Source organism: Macaca mulatta, chromosome 3 (genome assembly GCF_049350105.2).
Source record: "Macaca mulatta isolate MMU2019108-1 chromosome 3, T2T-MMU8v2.0, whole genome shotgun sequence".
NCBI classification, from domain to species: domain Eukaryota; kingdom Metazoa; phylum Chordata; class Mammalia; order Primates; family Cercopithecidae; genus Macaca; species Macaca mulatta.
The window spans coordinates 3,306,926-3,323,144 of record NC_133408.1 but is presented as its reverse complement, the minus strand read 5'-3'; the positions used below and the strand labels follow the sequence as shown (position 1 = coordinate 3,323,144).

Sequence of the window (16,219 nt, the reverse complement as noted above, 5' to 3'; positions counted from 1 at the left end):
GTTTCTAGCCCCCGCCTGTGGTCCTCTGTTGCAGCAGCCTGGACAGTCTGGACTGCCTGGACAGCATGCAGATGGACTCCGCCTGGGGCTGCCCATGCGTTCCCACTGCCCGCCCGTCGGTGGGAGAGCCAGTCCTCCTGTGGGAAGGGCCCCTGCACTCCTTTACCCGGCGTACACACGTACCTCTGTCCCTTCTCCTTTGACCCGGCTGGCACATCGTACCGGTTTCTGCACTAACAATGACCTGAAGGAAATCTTGAGCGTGCATTCGTTTTATATCTGTGTTGGAGTCATTTTATTTCTTGTTGACGCTAATCTTTGAGTATGAGTAGCTTAGCGATTGTGAAACGGAAACTTCTGGATACAAAATCCATCTCTTGGCTGTGACCCAATCACCTGCTCAGTTCTGGTTACCTGTGATTAAGAAAATAAATAAGAACACCCCTTGGGGGAAGGCTTCCCTCCCCCCGGCACAGCAGCTTGAAAACCGAAAGGGAAGTGGGTGCTGTGAGCAGCTCCGTTCAGGCCTGAGGCCACGCATGTGTGCCCCGTGGGGGAGACGTGCCCCAGCAAATCCGGAAACAGTGGTGGCCGTTCCGGGAGGCTGACTGGGGGTGCAGGGGCCACTTTTCTAATGTGAGTGGGTCTGTGTCCCCTGTAGGAATGTGGCTGCAGCGAAGCCGGTCACCCAGCAGTCAGCCCCAGCCCCTCTCCAGGCCCTGTGGGTCCTGCTGACCAGGCTGCGGTTGTTCCCAAACCAGTTCCCAGCCCTCGCTTGCCCTACTTCCTCTCACACCAGCTCCTTCTACCCCCCAACACCCATCTGCTGGCCCCCAGCCCGGGCTACTGACATCGATCATGGCAATCGCTATTCCAGAGGTGTATGCAGTGGGTGGGGTCCGGTATCGCCTGCCATGCCTCACTCCCCGGGCACCCAGGTCACCTGAGGCCAGGGAGCAGCCACTCGCCCTGACCCAGGCTCCCGGGGACCCTGAGACACCCAGGAGGACCCCCCCGCCGCTTCTGCTCGGGGCCCAGCACCCCCGAGTCTGTGGAAAGGTCACATCTGACCGCGTTTCCAGGTGGCTGCCCCGGCGTGGGTGCATGGTCGCTTCCGGTTTCCTCCACACACCTGCTCTGTCCCGGGCTTTCTGGAGGGGTTTTCCGAAGTGAGACTGTGGGCTCCCTCCAGGGCTGGGGGCGGGAGGACACGTGGGGAATGTCAGCAAGCGGCCGCAGGCTGAGGGAGGCCTCCCCTCTGCAGCGTTTGTTAAATCATTTGTTCATCTCCAACACTGTCTTGGGCATCAGGGAGAACAGGTGTCTCTGGTCCACATGCAGAAGAGCCACCACTGTGGCATGACTGGGTGACTCAGACCCCGGGGGGGCAGGGGCGATTTGGACACAGTCATTGTCCAGGGACACAACTTTGCCTGGACCAGAGCTTCGCACCCCAGGCCCTTTTAAACCCCAGGGGACACTTGACAAAGTCCAGAGACATTGGGTTGTCCCTCTCCAGCCCCAGCTATAGTGGGGACGTGTCTGTGTCTGTGTCCTTCCTTTCACTCTCTCTGACCCGCTCCCTCTCTGGGGGCAGCTGCTCTCAGTCCTCCCTGCCCCCACATCATCATCCTGCCTGTCCTTGTCGGTCTGCACATTTGTTGTGGTTGGAAGGAGCCTCCAATCTGGGTCTGCACATTTGTTGTGGTTGGAAGGAGCCTCCAAGGAGGAGGACGTGAATGTGTGTTCACAGGGAAGCGGCTGCCGCCTCCGTCAGTGTCTTCCGTCCCCAGGAAGAACCCAGGCCTGGGTGATTCATCGGGGCCTCAGGGCCGGGAGAGACTAAATCTTCTGCAGATGCAGTGAGATCCTATCACAGCGGAAAGGGAAGGGCTGGAGTCTCAGGGAAGGTTTTGCTGAGGAGACGGGCTTGGAGGGGGCTGAGGCTCATGGGAACTGCCAGGGTACAGGAGGGGAGGGGATCTCAGGGCAGGTGAATGGACACCTGGGTGGGTAAGAAAAGGGCCTTTCAGAGGGTCAGGGAGGGCCAGGGAGGGAGCAGTGAGCCCTGACTGACTGTACAAGCTTGACTGGCTGGCCTGGTCCTGCAGGTGGTGTGGGCTGTATGGATTTTGGATGTGGGCCCATAACATAGCTATATTGCTGGAAGGCGAGTGAGGCTGAGGCAAGAAGAAGGCCCAACCTTGGGAGGCTAACCTGGAGGGGCAGGCAGAGGCAGGTGGTAAGGACCTGCCCTACTTGTTGAGGTGAGAGTGGGGGACATATGGCAAGGAAGGAGGCTCTGGATCCTCAGGATGAGGACAGTGGGCATAAGGGTGACAGCTAATGGATGTCCACCTCCACAAATGCCCATCTGCATGAGTGCCCACCTGTACCAATGTCCACCTGTACCAATGTCCGCCTGTACCAATGTCCACCTGTATAGATACCCACCTGCACTGATGTCCACCTGCATGGATGCCCACCTACACAAATGCTCACCCGCACAAATGCCCACCTGCACAGATGCCCACCTGCACTGATGTCCACCTGGGTCCACATGCACAGATGCCCACCTGCACAGATGCTCACCTGCACAGATGCCCACCTGCACAGATGCCCACCTGCACAGATGCCCACCTGTACCACCTGCACGGATGCCCACCTGCACAATTATCCGTCTGAACAGCCCTCTGGTGCCCTCTTTTTGCTCACATATGTTCAAATCCTCCCAGTCCTACAGTCGATTGTTCCTAGTGGGGTCATTCTGGGCATGTTATTCTAAAACTTGTTTTTTCCTATCTCCACATCAAAGGAGAAAGGCCTAGCTTGTTTCTTTGCTATAGAGCAGGGCCTGAGTGAGGTCAGGACCACAGAGCAGACCCTGTGAGGGATGGTCAGGACACAGAGCAGGACCCCCTTAGGGTCTGGAAGAGGGTTCCCCAAGCTCCTGTTCAACCTGAGTGAGAGGCTCAGGCTGCCCCCCTCCACACTTCACAGAAAATGGGCCATTGACTCAGAGCCACCCATGCCATGACCCACACTAACAGCAGCTCAGCTCCAGCCCTCCAGCAGGCAGGCCCTGGGAACACTGAGACCCTGTCCCTTCCTGACAGCGGGACGTGGTGACATGAGGGGAGACAGAGTGCCTCCATTCTGCTCATGAAAGTCACAGAGGGCACTGGGGACCCCAGGCCCCTGACAATAGCAGCACCCCACACAGTGCCTTTCTGGGCACACCCCACCAACACGGCCTGTCCAGGGAATCAGGAGCTTGTGTAGCGAAGTCAGCTGGGGGTGGCAGAGCCCCAGGGAACAATCATGGGTCGCTGGCAGATGAGCCAGGGGCCCACACAGCACAGGCCCTCACCCCTGCAGCTGGGGGAGCCCTCCTTGGGAGTGGGCCCAGGATCCGGGCAAAATGACACAGACCGGATCCAGGAGCAGACCGAGCAAGAGTGGCAAGCATTCTCCAGGTTAAGGGAACATTTTCACCAACTGAGAGATGAGCTGGCCTCCAGACCCGAGGGTTCCACGTCCCTGGAGGCAACCAACCCAGACGCAAACTATTTGAAAAAGCAAAAAGGAAAAAAAGAATAATACAGCAATAAAAGAACACAAATCAGAAATACAGTATAGCTATTGACAGAGCATTGCGTTGTGTTAGGTCTGATGAGTGATCTAGCAATGGTTCACAGGATGCAGGGAGACGTGCGGGAGGGTGGGCACAGGTGCTAGGCAGACACTATGCCATTTTATTCTGGGGACTTCAGTATCCACAGGGGTCCTGGGACTTACCCTCAGAGGATACTGAGGGACAACTGGATGTTATTATTTTATTTTAGAGACAGGTCTTGCTATATTGCTCAGGCTGGTCTCAAACTCCTGGGCTCATGTGATCCTCCTGCCTCTGCCTCCAGAGTAGCTGGGACTACCAGTATAAGTCACCATGCCTGACTTATGTTACAATTTTAAAAAGTAATCCATCAACCTGAAGAAAAGTCCACTGTCCTTTGCCTTTGGAAGTTCCTACCCACCATGGGTAAGATTTCTGCATGGACAGGCCCTGCTCCCCCAACCTCTCTCCAGAGTCCACTGATCAGCTGGCGTCCCCACCCCCTGTGGAAGAACATTCTGGGTTTCTCTGTCAGCCCCAGACCCACCTCTTCAGAAGATGACTGGTGACTTACATGTGTCTGTCTCTCCAGCTAGGCATGGTGCCACAGCAGGGGGTGTGAACACTATGGTCCACACATTCTCGGCACCCAGGACAGGAGCAAACAAAAGGATGGCTGGCTGGCTGGATGAATGGAGGGAAGGAGGGAGGGATATAGGAATGGAGGGATGGAAGGAGGGATGATGGAGGGAGGGAGGGATGGAGGGGAGGGAAGGATAGGTGGCTGAGAGGAATGGAGAGATGGAGGGATGGAAGGAGGAGGGATGGATGGATGAAGGGAGGGAGGGATGGGTGGAGGGAGGGAGAGAGGGAGGGATGGACGAGAGAGAGGGAAGGACGGACAGGAGGGAAGGATGGAGGGAGGGATGGAGGGAGGGATGGAGGGAGGGATGGATAGACAGAGAGATGGAGGGATGGATGGAGGAAGGGATGGATGGATGGAGGGAGGGATGAATGGGAGGGAAGGATGGAGGGATAGAAGGAGGGAGGGAGGGATGGATGGATGAAGGAATGGAGGGATGGAGGGAAGGAGGGATGGGAAGGAAGGATGGAGGGAGGGAGGGAGGGATGGGAAGGAAGGATGGAGGGAGGGAGGGAGGGAGGGATGGATAGACAGAGAGATGGAGGGATGGATGGAGGAAGGGATGGATGGATGGATGGATGGAGGGAGGGAGGGATGAATGGGAGGGAAGGATGGAGGGATAGAAGGAGGGAGGGAGGGATGGATGGATGAAGGAATGGAGGGATGGAGGGAAGGAGGGATGGGAAGGAAGGATGGAGGGAGGGAGGGAGGGATGGGAAGGAAGGATGGAGGGAGGGAGGGATGGAGGGAGGGATGGATGGAAGGATAGATGGAGGGAGGGATGGATGGATAGATGAAGGGAAGGGGGGGAGGGATGGATGAATGGATGGAAGGATAGAGGACACAGGGTCATAGGTTTGACAAATATCACCTCCTCAGAAGCCTCCCTAACACTCACAGAGTTTGATAAGTCCCCTGTTTGACTCTCTCCCAGAGCCCAGGTCACTCCAACACTGTCTCGCTTACCTGCCTTCTGCGCAGCTTGCCCTCTGTCTCCAATTCCTGGAACAGGTCCCACCACCTGCTCGGCCCTGCTGGACAGGGACAGATGAATGTGGAATGAATGGATGGATGCCTGTGAATGAATGTGGGATGAGTGACAAATGAGTGAATATGGGATGAATGAATGAGTTAGTGAATGTGTGATGAATGTGTGAGTGGGTGAATGTGGGATGAATGAGTGAGTGAATGTGGGATGAATGAGTGAGTGAATGTGGGATGAATGAATGAATGAGTGAATGTGGGATGAATGAGTGAGTGAATGTGGGATGAATGTGTGAGTGGGTGAATGTGGGCTGAGTGAATATGGGGTGAATGAGTGAGTGAATGTGGGATGAATGAATGAATGAGTGAATTTGGGATGAAGGAGTGAGTGAATGTGAGATGAATGAATGAGCGAGTGAATTAGATGAATAAGTGAGTGGATGCAGAATGAATGAATGAGTGAATGCGGGATGAATGAATGAATAAATGAATGTGTGAGGAACGAATGAGTGAGTGAACGTGTGTTGATGAATGAGTGAATGTGGGCTGCATGAATGAGTGAGTGAAGGTGGGATGAATGAATGAATACAAAGCACCCCACCTCCTGTGTGCTTCAGCAGAACAGCTTCACAGGAAAGGAGATGTCCTGGGCCCTGGGCCTCACGAAGCGAACCTTGGGGCTTCAGCTGAGAGTGTTAAAAATAGAGACCGTTAAAAAAAATTTTTTTTAAAGAAACGAACGGAAATTCCCTTTATCAAAAGGAGTCACTGTCATTGAATTAACAAAAGTTACATGTTCAGGAGCTGAGGGCCGTTTCTTGAAAATATAACACACCTTTCTAGGGGTTGCCCTGGGGAGAGCCCCGGAGTAAGGCCAGCTGTTCGGGAAAGCTGAGGCCGATGTGGGGGTCTATGTCCAGGGTGGGGCCTTCGGGAAACAGTCATCCAACAGTCACTAAGAAAGACACTGACAATTCATTCATGGATGTTGCAAATAAACTGTGGGCCTCACATAAAGGATTGTTACTTAAGGAAAATGCCCTTGGCCAATTCGTCCTGAGGATTGTTTGGACAAAACAGCATTTGTCAAGGTGGAACTTCGCAACAGGAAATGCAAAGATCCAGAAGATCCAGATAAATAATTTGGGCCGGGCACAGTGGCTCACGCCTGTAATCCCAGCAATTTGGAAGGCCATGGCAGGCCGATCACCTGAGGCCATTCTCCTGCCTCAGTCTCCCGAGTAGCTGGGACTACAAGCATGTGCCACAATGCCTGGCTAATTCTTTGTATTTTTAGTAGAGACGGGGTTTCACCGTGTTAGCCTGGATGGTCTCAATCTCCTGACCTCATGATCCACCCGCCTCAGCCTCCCAAAGTGCTGGGATTACAGGTGTGAGCCACCGCGCCCGGCCTTTTTTTTTTTGAGACCTACTCTTGCTCTTGTTGCCCAGGCTGGAGTGCAATGGCACGTTATCAGCTCACTGCAACCTCTGCCTCCTGGGTTCTAGCAATTCTCCTGCCTCGGCCTCCCAAGCAGCTGGGATTACAGGCACACGCCTCCATGCCTGGCTAATTTTTTTTATTTTAGTAGAGATGGGGTTTCACCATGTGGCCCAACCTCACTGCTCTTTAGATGCTGATTATAATGTATTAGCATGCTAAGAGACACTCTCCCCAGCACCAGACAGTTTACAAATGCCATGGCAACATCAGGAAGTTACCCTATATTGTCTAAAAAGAGGAGGATGGCCAGAAGCAGTGGCTCACGCCTGTAATCCCACCACTTTGGGAAGCTGAGATGGGCATGTCACTTGAGACCAGGAGTTCGAGACCAGCCTGGTCAACATGGCAAAACCCCATCTCTACCGAAAATAGAAAAATTAGCCAGGTGTGGTGCACATCTGTAATCCCAGCTACTCGGGAGGCTGAGACATGAGAATCTTTTGAACCCAGGATTCGGAGGTTGCAGTGAGCCGAGATCACACGGCTGCACTCCAGCCTGGATGACAAAGTGAGACCTGTCTCAAACAATAAATAAATAAATAAGTAAATAAAAGAGGAGCCCTCAGTTTCAGGAATTGCCCACCCCTTTCCTGGAAAGCTCATGAATAATTTGCCCCTTGATTAGCATATAATCAATAAATAACTATAATAATAGCCAACCAGCAGCCCATACTTCTGCTCTGCCTATGGAGTAGCCATTTTTTTATTCCTTTACTTTCTTAATAAACTTGCTTTCACCTTATGGACTCTCCCCAGATTCTTTCTTGAAGGAGGTCCAGGTACCGTCTTGGGGTCTGGATTGGGATCCCTTTGTGGTTAACACCTTTCCATAACTGCTGTTAATGGGAAAAAACAGACTCTAAAATATTTCACAGAGGTTTATTCTGAGCCTGTACATGTGACTGTGGCCTGAAGAAAACACAAACCCAGGAAGCCTTGAGTGAGTGGCCCTGAGGCGGCTGGGTTACAGCTTGGTTTTACTCATTTCAGGAAGACACAAGTTACAGGCAAAGCCATAAATCAGTGCGTGGAAGGTGCACACTGATTTGGCCTGAAAGGCAGGAGATCTTGACTTGGAGCGGGGTTTACAGGTCATAGGTAGGTTCCATGATTCTTTATTTTCTGAGACTGAGTCTTATTCTGTGTCGCCCAGGTTGGAGTGCGATGGCGCGATCTCGGCTCACTGTAACCTCTGCCTCCTGGGTTCAAATGACTCCTCCTGCCTCAGCCTCCCGAGTAGCTGGGATTACATGCCTGATTACAAAATCACCATGCCCGGTGAATTTTTGTATTTTTAGTAGAGACGGGGTTTCACCATGTTGGCCAGGTTGGTCTCGACCTCCTGACCTCAAGTGGTCCACCCGCCTCAGCCTCCCAGAGTGTTAGGATTACAGGCGTGAGCCACTGCACCCGCCGGTTCCACGATTCTTTAGTTGATGGTTGGCTGAAAGCGTGAAGCTTTATCTACAGAGGTGAAGTCGGAAGGAAGGCTGGAGTTAAGATGACCGGCGTGGGGGCTGAGGCCCTTGTTTTGCAGATGAAGCCTTGTAGGTTGCAGCCTCAGAGAGAATAGATGGCAAATGTCTCTTTTCAGACCTTAAAGATGTCAGGCTCTCAGTTAATCTCTCTTAGGCCCGGAAAGTCCTAGAAGGGGCAGTCCTGGCTGCACTCATGGAGATTCTCTACAGGTGCTAATTTCCCTGAGAAAGGATGGCTCTGGGGGGCCATTTCAAAATATGTCAAAGAAATATACTTTGAGGCAAAATATTCTAATTTCCTTCAGAGTCTGGCAATGCTATACCAGAGTCAGGCTGGAATTTGGTGTCTTATTGCCACACAGAGTGTGTTCCATCCGTCTTAGGATCCCGATTTTCATGTCAGGGCCGGCCAGCTGTGCCTCACCTCTGAAAGGGAAGGTTGTGGCTGTAAACGGCTGTAAAGGTCTGGCTGTTCGCCGCTTAAAAAGAAGCCGCGATGACAAGGGTGGGGTGTGGCAGAAAGAGAGTGAGCTGCTGGGCGTGGTGGCTCACACCTGTAATCCCAACACTTTGGGAGGCCAAGGCGGGTGGATCACGAGGTCAGGAGACCAAAACCATCCTGACTAACACGGTGAAACCCCATCTTTACTAAAAATACAAAAAATTAGCCAGGCGTGGTGGCGGGTGCCTGTAGTCCCAGCTACTCAGGAGGCTGAGGCAGGAGAATGATGTGAACCTAGGAGGCAGAGCGTGCAGTGAGCCAAGATCACGTCACTGCACTCCAGCTGGGGTGACAGAGCGAGACTCTGCCTCAAAAAAAAAAAAAAAAAAAAGAAAAAGAAAAAAGAAAGAGTGAGTTTTATTCTCCGTGCTAGCAAGGAGGAGATTGACCGGAACTCTTTCCAAAAATGGCCACTCTTCAATTTGTAAAGGGAAGCATAGAGGGGGTCTGGAATGCAGGAGAGGCAGGGGCTAGGAGGTGCCAGGTGACCCGCTCTGATGGCTTCTCTTGCGTTATTGTTCCATCTGTTACACGAGGCAGCTGGTCAGACGTGAGCAGGGCAGGAGAGGGCCCTCCCAACCAGGAATGTCAGGCGACCATCAGGGTTGGTCGGGTGGCGGTTAACTGTCTCTCTAAAATAATAATTGGTCACAGCCAACGCCAGGGAAAGGCAGTCTCCCAACAGACAAAAAAATCCTGAAACTGGTGATCAGCAGCTTCCCCATAAGACCTCCGGCACTGGGTGAGTGGGCTCAAGCATGTGGATTAAAAGGCAAAACTGTGGAGTGTAACTGGCCTATGGCCTCCTAGGGACATTGACAGGTAAGGGAACAACGCCTCAGGTGAGCAGGTGCACAGCTCCAGTAAACACACAGCGCATGCTCCTCCCAAGTGCTGGCAGCCGCCGCACGTGTGGACAGCCCAGCCCAAGGGAAGAATCAGGGGAGAAAGCATGTCAGACCCCGGACGCGTGCCAACGTATACACCCAAGTCGAAGGTCAAACCACACACTTGTCCTTCAAGTCACCCGCTCGGCCCCCTTCCAAGTGTCCTTTCCTTCCTTCCATTCCTGCTCTGAAGCTTTTTAATAAATGTCACTCCTGCTCTAAAACTTGCTCAGTCTCTCCTTCTGCCTTCTGCTCCTTGGTCGAATGAATTCTTTCTTCTGAGGAGACAAGAGCTGCGGTTGCCGCAGACCTGTACGGATTTGCCACCGATCACACACTTCAGTGCCGTGTCACTTGGATAACTTCCACCACAAACACATCTGGGGAAGGGGCCGCGCCATCGCAGGTCGCCCCCAGATTACAAATCAATCGCAGTCAATCTTGCAGTGAATCTTTAGCCAGGAGTGAGCTCCGGCCTCAAAGTAACCCGCCTGCTGGGGAGGGAATTCCGGAGGTGCCTAGTTTGTGCCAGGATCTGGCCCCCGAAGCTTCTAAGGAAATAGATGACCAGATAGGTGAGCATGGTGTGCACTTAACCAGCATCCAGATAAACAAATGTGCACAGGGCCCGGGAGCTGCAGGTGGCAGAGGGAGGGCAGTGGGCTGACAGCTCGCTCCCAGGCTGGCTTTCAAAGATGAAAGGAAGCACATCTGTAGTTTGCTCAAAGCTACGTCTTGAGACCGGGGAGAAAGGAGGAAAGAAAAGCAGTGTTAAAACGCAGCTCGAGGCTGAGCTGCTCGGGGACATAACGAGGCCTGTGTGGCCACCCGTGAGGTTTTCCAGGCTTCTCTGGGGTGAACATGGCCAAGCGGGGGTCACTTCAGTTGGCTGAGGACTTCGGGTCTTATTTTTGGTTTACACTGGCCTGGGATGGAACCGGGCAGTTCTAACGTGACCTGGGTGTGTACTGGTGGCTTCACTCACCCAGGGCAGGCAGGTGCCTGGAACCGGGACTCAGAAAGTGGCAGGAAGGTGGAGTGAGAAGATGGGGCTATTAGGGGCATGGCAGGGGCAGGTCAATCACCCCGAGGCTTCGGGAGCTTCCCGGCCTCTGGAAGGGCGGTGTGCTCGCCCTCCCCTGTGCACGGCGTTGATAACAGTGTTATCAGGAGCGGGAGTGTCCACTGAGCTGTGGCTTCGCCATGCCATACGAACACTCACAGGCAGCACTGCTGTCAGGAGGATGGAGGCTGGGCTGGGAGGCTTGTTTTCAAGGCCGCGAGTGTCAAACCCACAAACCGCAGAGCAGAACAGACTTGGCCGAGCAGATGAGGAGGGCCTCATCCTCCATCTCCCACCTCCATCCTCTTCCCAACTGAAGTCAGAGGTGGGAGGTGGGAAGCCCTGTCGGAGGCGGGGAGGTGGGAAGCCCTGTCGGAGGCGGGGACGTGGGAAGCCCTGTCGGAGGCGGGGACGTGGGAAGCCCTGTCGGAGGCGGGGAGGTGGGAAGCCCTGTCGGAGGCGGGGAGGTGGGAAGCCCTGTCGGAGGCGGGGAGGTGGGAAGCCCTGTCAGAAGGGGGAGGTGGGAAGCCCTGTCGGAGGCGGGGGGGTGGGAAGCCCTGTCGGAGGCCGGGAGGTGGGAAGCCCTGTCGGAGGTGGGAGGTGGGAAGCCCTGTCGGAGGTGGGAGGTGGGAAGCCCTGTCGGAGGTGGGAGGTGGGAAGCCCTGTCGGAGGTGGGAGGTGGGAAGCCCTGTCGGAGGCGGGGAGGTGGGAAGCCCTGTCGGAGGCGGGGAGGTGGGAAGCCCTGTCAGAAGGGGGAGGTGGGAAGCCCTGTCAGAGGCGGGGGGGAGGTGGGAAGCCCTGTCGGAGGCGGGGGGGAGGTGGGAAGCCCTGTCGGAGGCGGGGAGGTGGGAAGTCCTGTCAGAGGTGGGAGGTGGGAAGCCCTGTCGGAGGCGGGGAGGTGGGAAGCCCTATCAGAGGTGGGAGGTGGGAAGCCCTGTCGGAGGTGGGAGGTGGGAAGCCCTGTCGGAGGCCGGGAGGTGGGAAGCCCTGTCGGAGGTGGGAGGTGGGAAGCCCTGTCGGAGGTGGGAGGTGGGAAGCCCTGTCGGAGGTGGGAGGTGGGAAGCCCTGTCGGAGGCGGGGAGGTGGGAAGCCCTGTCAGAAGGGGGAGGTGGAAAGCCCTGTCGGAGGCGGGGGGGTGGGAAGCCCTGTCAGAGGCGGGGGGGGGTGGGAAGCCCTGTCAGAAAGGGGAGGTGGGAAGCCCTGTCTGAGGCGGGGACGTGGGAAGCCCTGTCAGAGGTGGGAGGTGGGAAGCCCTGTCGGAGGCGGGGAGGTGGGAAGCCCTGTCAGAGGCCGGGAGGTGGGAAGCCCTGTCGGAGGTGGGGGGAGGTGGGAAGCCCTCTCAGAGGTGGGGGGAGGTGGGAAGCCCTCTCAGAGGTGGGGGGAGGTGGGAAGCCCTCTCAGAGGTGGGGGGAGGTGGGAAGCCCTCTCAGAGGTGGGGGGAGGTGGGAAGCCCTGTCAGAGGCCGGGTGGGGTGGGGGAGGTGGGAAGCCCTGTCAGAGGCGGGGGGGTGGGAAGGCCTGGGCCAGACAGATGATCCAAAGCCCTTGATTTTAGGTACCATCTCTTCAGTGTTTCTTGGCTGAGTAAACCAGCCCAATCTCTTTTTTATAAAGTGAGACCAGAGGTTGGCCTGAGAGTGGAGAGGAGTGAGGAATCTAGCTGTTCTAGGGCCCCGGGCTGTTCAGAATCCATTGCAAACCATTGGAAAGCAGCTTTGTGTATTTATTTAACTGCATCTTGTGGCTGGCCATTGTCTCTGTCTAAGCTGTCACCCAGCCCGGCTGCCTCCCCTGGGTCCCCACCTGACCTGCACACGTGCTGAGGACGAAAGCCTGTGTCCCCGACATGCATGGGAGAGCAGTGTCTTCCCAGGCCCTAGAGTGCCCGGCTGTGTGGGCAGCCCCAGGACATAGTCCTCTAAAGAACCTCATTGAGGGTCGGGGGTTGGAGGGGGCAGGGAGGGTGGGGCTCCAGGGTCTACTCCCAACCTTACAGCTTTTACCTCCAGAATCCCCAGGGTTCTGTCAGGAGGGTCCCTGAATGGCTTACAACAAAAACTTTGCCTATCCCTTTACCATTTGGGATGGTGCAGAACACCATCCCAAAATCAAGCAATGTGGATTCCAAGTTTTGCCTTAGGCCACACGGGATGGGGTTGCCCCCGGCTGGCAGACAGGACATTTATCCCCATTGCCACAGGAGGATTCCCCTCTGTGGCCTCCCCACCGGCTGTGCCCTAAAATGGGTGCTATGTGCACAGCCCAGCAGCGGAGTCCAGGAGAGACTCCAGCAGGCAGGGGGCTGCTGCCCCAGGAGCACATTTCAGCATCTGGAAACTCCTCCCACTGCAGCTGCAGGGGAAGCGCCTGGAAGAGAAGGAAAAGAAAGAGGAGGAGGAGGAAAAGGAGGAAGAGGAGGAGGGTCATGCCCACGCTCATGGCAAGCGCCACCCTGGAGCTTTCTGTCTCGGTCCAAGCACATCTACCCGCCCTTCCTCACTGCATTCTCCCAGGGGCCCCTGGCCGCACACAGGCGCTACCTGCATTTGCATAGAGGGACTGGACCCTTGGTGGAGGGCCTGGCCTGCCCCATCTTGGGTCCTGGCCCAGTGCTGTGGCTGCCAACCTGCCCTCAGAGCTTCACGGGAACCGAGGGCCCAGGCTCTGAGCGGAGTCCGGGTGGGCCGGGGCAGCCCCTGCCAGACTGGCTCCTTCCTGACGCAGCCCCGCAGGAGGAGAAAGTGTCAGTTCCTCTTTCAGGCCCTGTAGACAGGTGTCCAGGTAGACAGGAAGTTCCGGGGGTGATTTTAGCTCTAAGTCTGTTGCTTTTCTCCCAGCAGGCTGGCTTTACTGTGGTTGTCCCTGTGGCCGTTGGCTGACGTTGCTGAAATTCCAGGCCTCCAGAGTGTCCACACATCCACGGCGGGGAAAGCCTGTTGCAGACCAGCCACCACGCCCCTGCGGCTCAGGACCAAGCTCCTAAAGCCCAGAGGCCTGCCCTGGGAGCAGTCCTCAGCCAGGACTCACTCCTGAGAAGAATGAGAGGGGAAGCGCCTCCAGGCCAGGATGCCAGCTAGCAGCGCCCTCCAGTAACGTCCTGGAGGAAGCATCTCATTCGTGCCAAACTCACTAATTCTAATTCGTCATCATGATTCTTCACAATGAAGAAAAACTCCAAGCCAGTGCCTTCCTGGGGCATGGCAGGCCTCCCTCTGGCCTGAGCGGGCAGCTGTGCCCAGACCTGGGCTCTTCCAAAGGCGCGCGACGGTCCTGCACACAGCTGGGTTGTGCTTGAGGCTTCATTTACAGTGGAGGCGGAGGGGTTCCTGGGGTTCCCCCATCATCGATCATTTCATCGTGGATACTCTCATCATCGCTAACTTCATCGTTGATACTTTTTTTTTTTTTGAGATGGAGTCTCGCTCTGTCGCCCAGGCTAGAGTGCAGTGGCTCGATCTCAGCTCACTGCAACCTCCGCCTCCTGGGTTCAAGTGATTCTCCTGCCTCAGCCTCCTGAGTAGCTGGGATTACAGGCATGCACCACCACATCTGGCTAATTTTGTACTTTTAGTAGAGACGGGGTTTCTCCATGTTGGTCAGGCTGATCTCGAACTCCTGACCTCAGGTGATCTGCCCACCTCAGCCTCCCAAAGTTGGTCAGAGTTTGAAACGAGCCTGACCAACATGGTGAAACCGTCTCTACTAAAAATACAAAAATTAGCCGGGCGTGGTGGTGCACACCTGTAATCCCAGCTACTCGGGAGGCTGAGGCAGGAGAATTGCTTGAGCCCAGGAGGCGGAGGTTGCAGTGAGCAGAGATTGCGCTCCAGCCTGGGTGACGGAGCGAGACTGGCTCAGGAAAATAAAATAATAAAATCTCTTGCCTTTGGAGTCGGGCATGAAATCTTCATCCGTGAGTTTTCCACCGGGGCAAGGCGGGCCACTGACCACCCTCAGCCTGGATGGATGCTGGCCCCCTGAGGGTCACCAAGCTTTGCCAGTGCTCCCTGGCCTGTGTGGGGCCTGGCTGAGGGCGAGGGTGACAGGAGTGCACTGTGTCTGGGACTGAGCAGGACTTGCAGTGCCTGGGCCCTTTGAGCCTGGTGACTCCTGAGTCTGACGCCATCACCTGTGTGGGCCGACGCCAGCACCTTCCACGTTGTGCCCCTGTGTTTGCTGCTGGTCTCCAGGAGTGGCCGCTTCTCCATCAAAGAAGACTCCAGTCTTCGAGCCCATGGCTTCCCCCAGACCCCAGCCCGGCCAGAGAACAAAGGCTCCATTTCCCCTCCCTTGCAGCTGCGGTGGTTGCCACCACATGGAAGGCCCAGAGGAAGGAGGTCTGGAGTGGCCTGGAGTTGCGGCCTCCCCAGGCTACGGCCAGGACCGCCAGGAGGAAGACCCTTGCAGGCTCTAAGGTTAACACCGCCAAACCAAGTCCTGCTCCTGACAGGTTGGGTCAGGATGAGGAGGAGCGGTGGTGTCATGCGTGGGCACCTGAGGTCCCTGGCTGCTACAGCACAGAGAGGCCCCCACAGAAGGATGCCGCAGGTGCTGGAGCTCGCCCCCTGCATGGACAGCTGCAGTCTGGGCAGGGATGTAGGAGCAAAGCTGCAGGCCCGGCCCATCATGGAAACTCAGACCGGCAAGGCATGGAAGGACGTCACCAAGTCCATGTGGGGGATCCTGGGGACAGCATGGGGAGTGGGAGGGGGGACAGTGGGGAGGAGGGAGAGCTGGGGGAGCCTGGGGACAGGATGGGGAGTTGCCGGGGGGAGGGGTAAGGTGGAGGGAGGGCAGTGCAGGGAGGACAGTGGAAGAGGGAGGCAGTGGTGACAGTGGAGAGGGAAGACAGTGGGGAGGTAGAAGGGAGGAGGGTAGGACAGTCCAGCCCCCATTGGCAGGGGCAGCTGGGAGAGCAGGCCCTGCCTTTGTGTGCCCCAGGGCCTGGGCCTGCCTGGTTAAGAGTCCGCACACTCCCAGAACTGGAGCTTCTCAATGTGGCTCTTGCAAGGTGAGCCCACACTCCGCTGGGGGCAACGCAGGGGACCCCGTGGTCCTCCCCAGGAAAAGTGTGCTTTGCCCTGCCACAGAATTTGTGGCAGAAGCCCCTCCCTTGAGCTCAGGCCGCACCTCTGGCCACTGAAGACAAGGAGATGCAGAGAGGTCTCTGGAGTCTTACCCCCCAACCCCGCACCCCTACAGCAGGGGCAGGGCTTGGCAGCCTTCTTCGAGGCGCCCAGGCCTGGACAGCTATTCCAAAGCCACAGCTGCCCTCCCCAGGGTAGGTCCCTTGGTCTTAGGAGTGTCCAAGCTGCAGAGCCCAGTAGACAGAACCTGGTTCCAGCGCCTCACTTTACAGTAGGGGAAACTGAGGCACAAGCACAGTGCTACCTGGCTCAGGGGCCAGCAGGCAGCCGTTTCCCTTCTGTCTCCTGCCCTAGGGACGGACCGCCCCATCTGCCAGCCTTGACTGGAGCCTCCCTGGTGGCTGTTTACTGCACACCTACTACGTGCAGGATGGTGCAGCTGGCGAGAGTCCCCTC

At 56.2% G+C, this 16,219-nt stretch overlaps 1 long non-coding RNA gene across 1 annotated transcript; it reads left to right on the top strand.

Annotated features, from left to right (window-relative positions):
- The first annotated feature begins 10,826 nt into the window (after nt 1-10,826).
- Nucleotides 10,827-14,237, top strand: LOC114676789 (uncharacterized). Its single transcript, XR_013414872.1, has 4 exons — nt 10,827-11,009; nt 12,291-12,393; nt 13,029-13,116; nt 13,517-14,237. It is a non-coding gene; the product is annotated as an uncharacterized LOC114676789 (long non-coding RNA).
- The last annotated feature ends 1,982 nt before the right edge of the window (nt 14,238-16,219 follow it).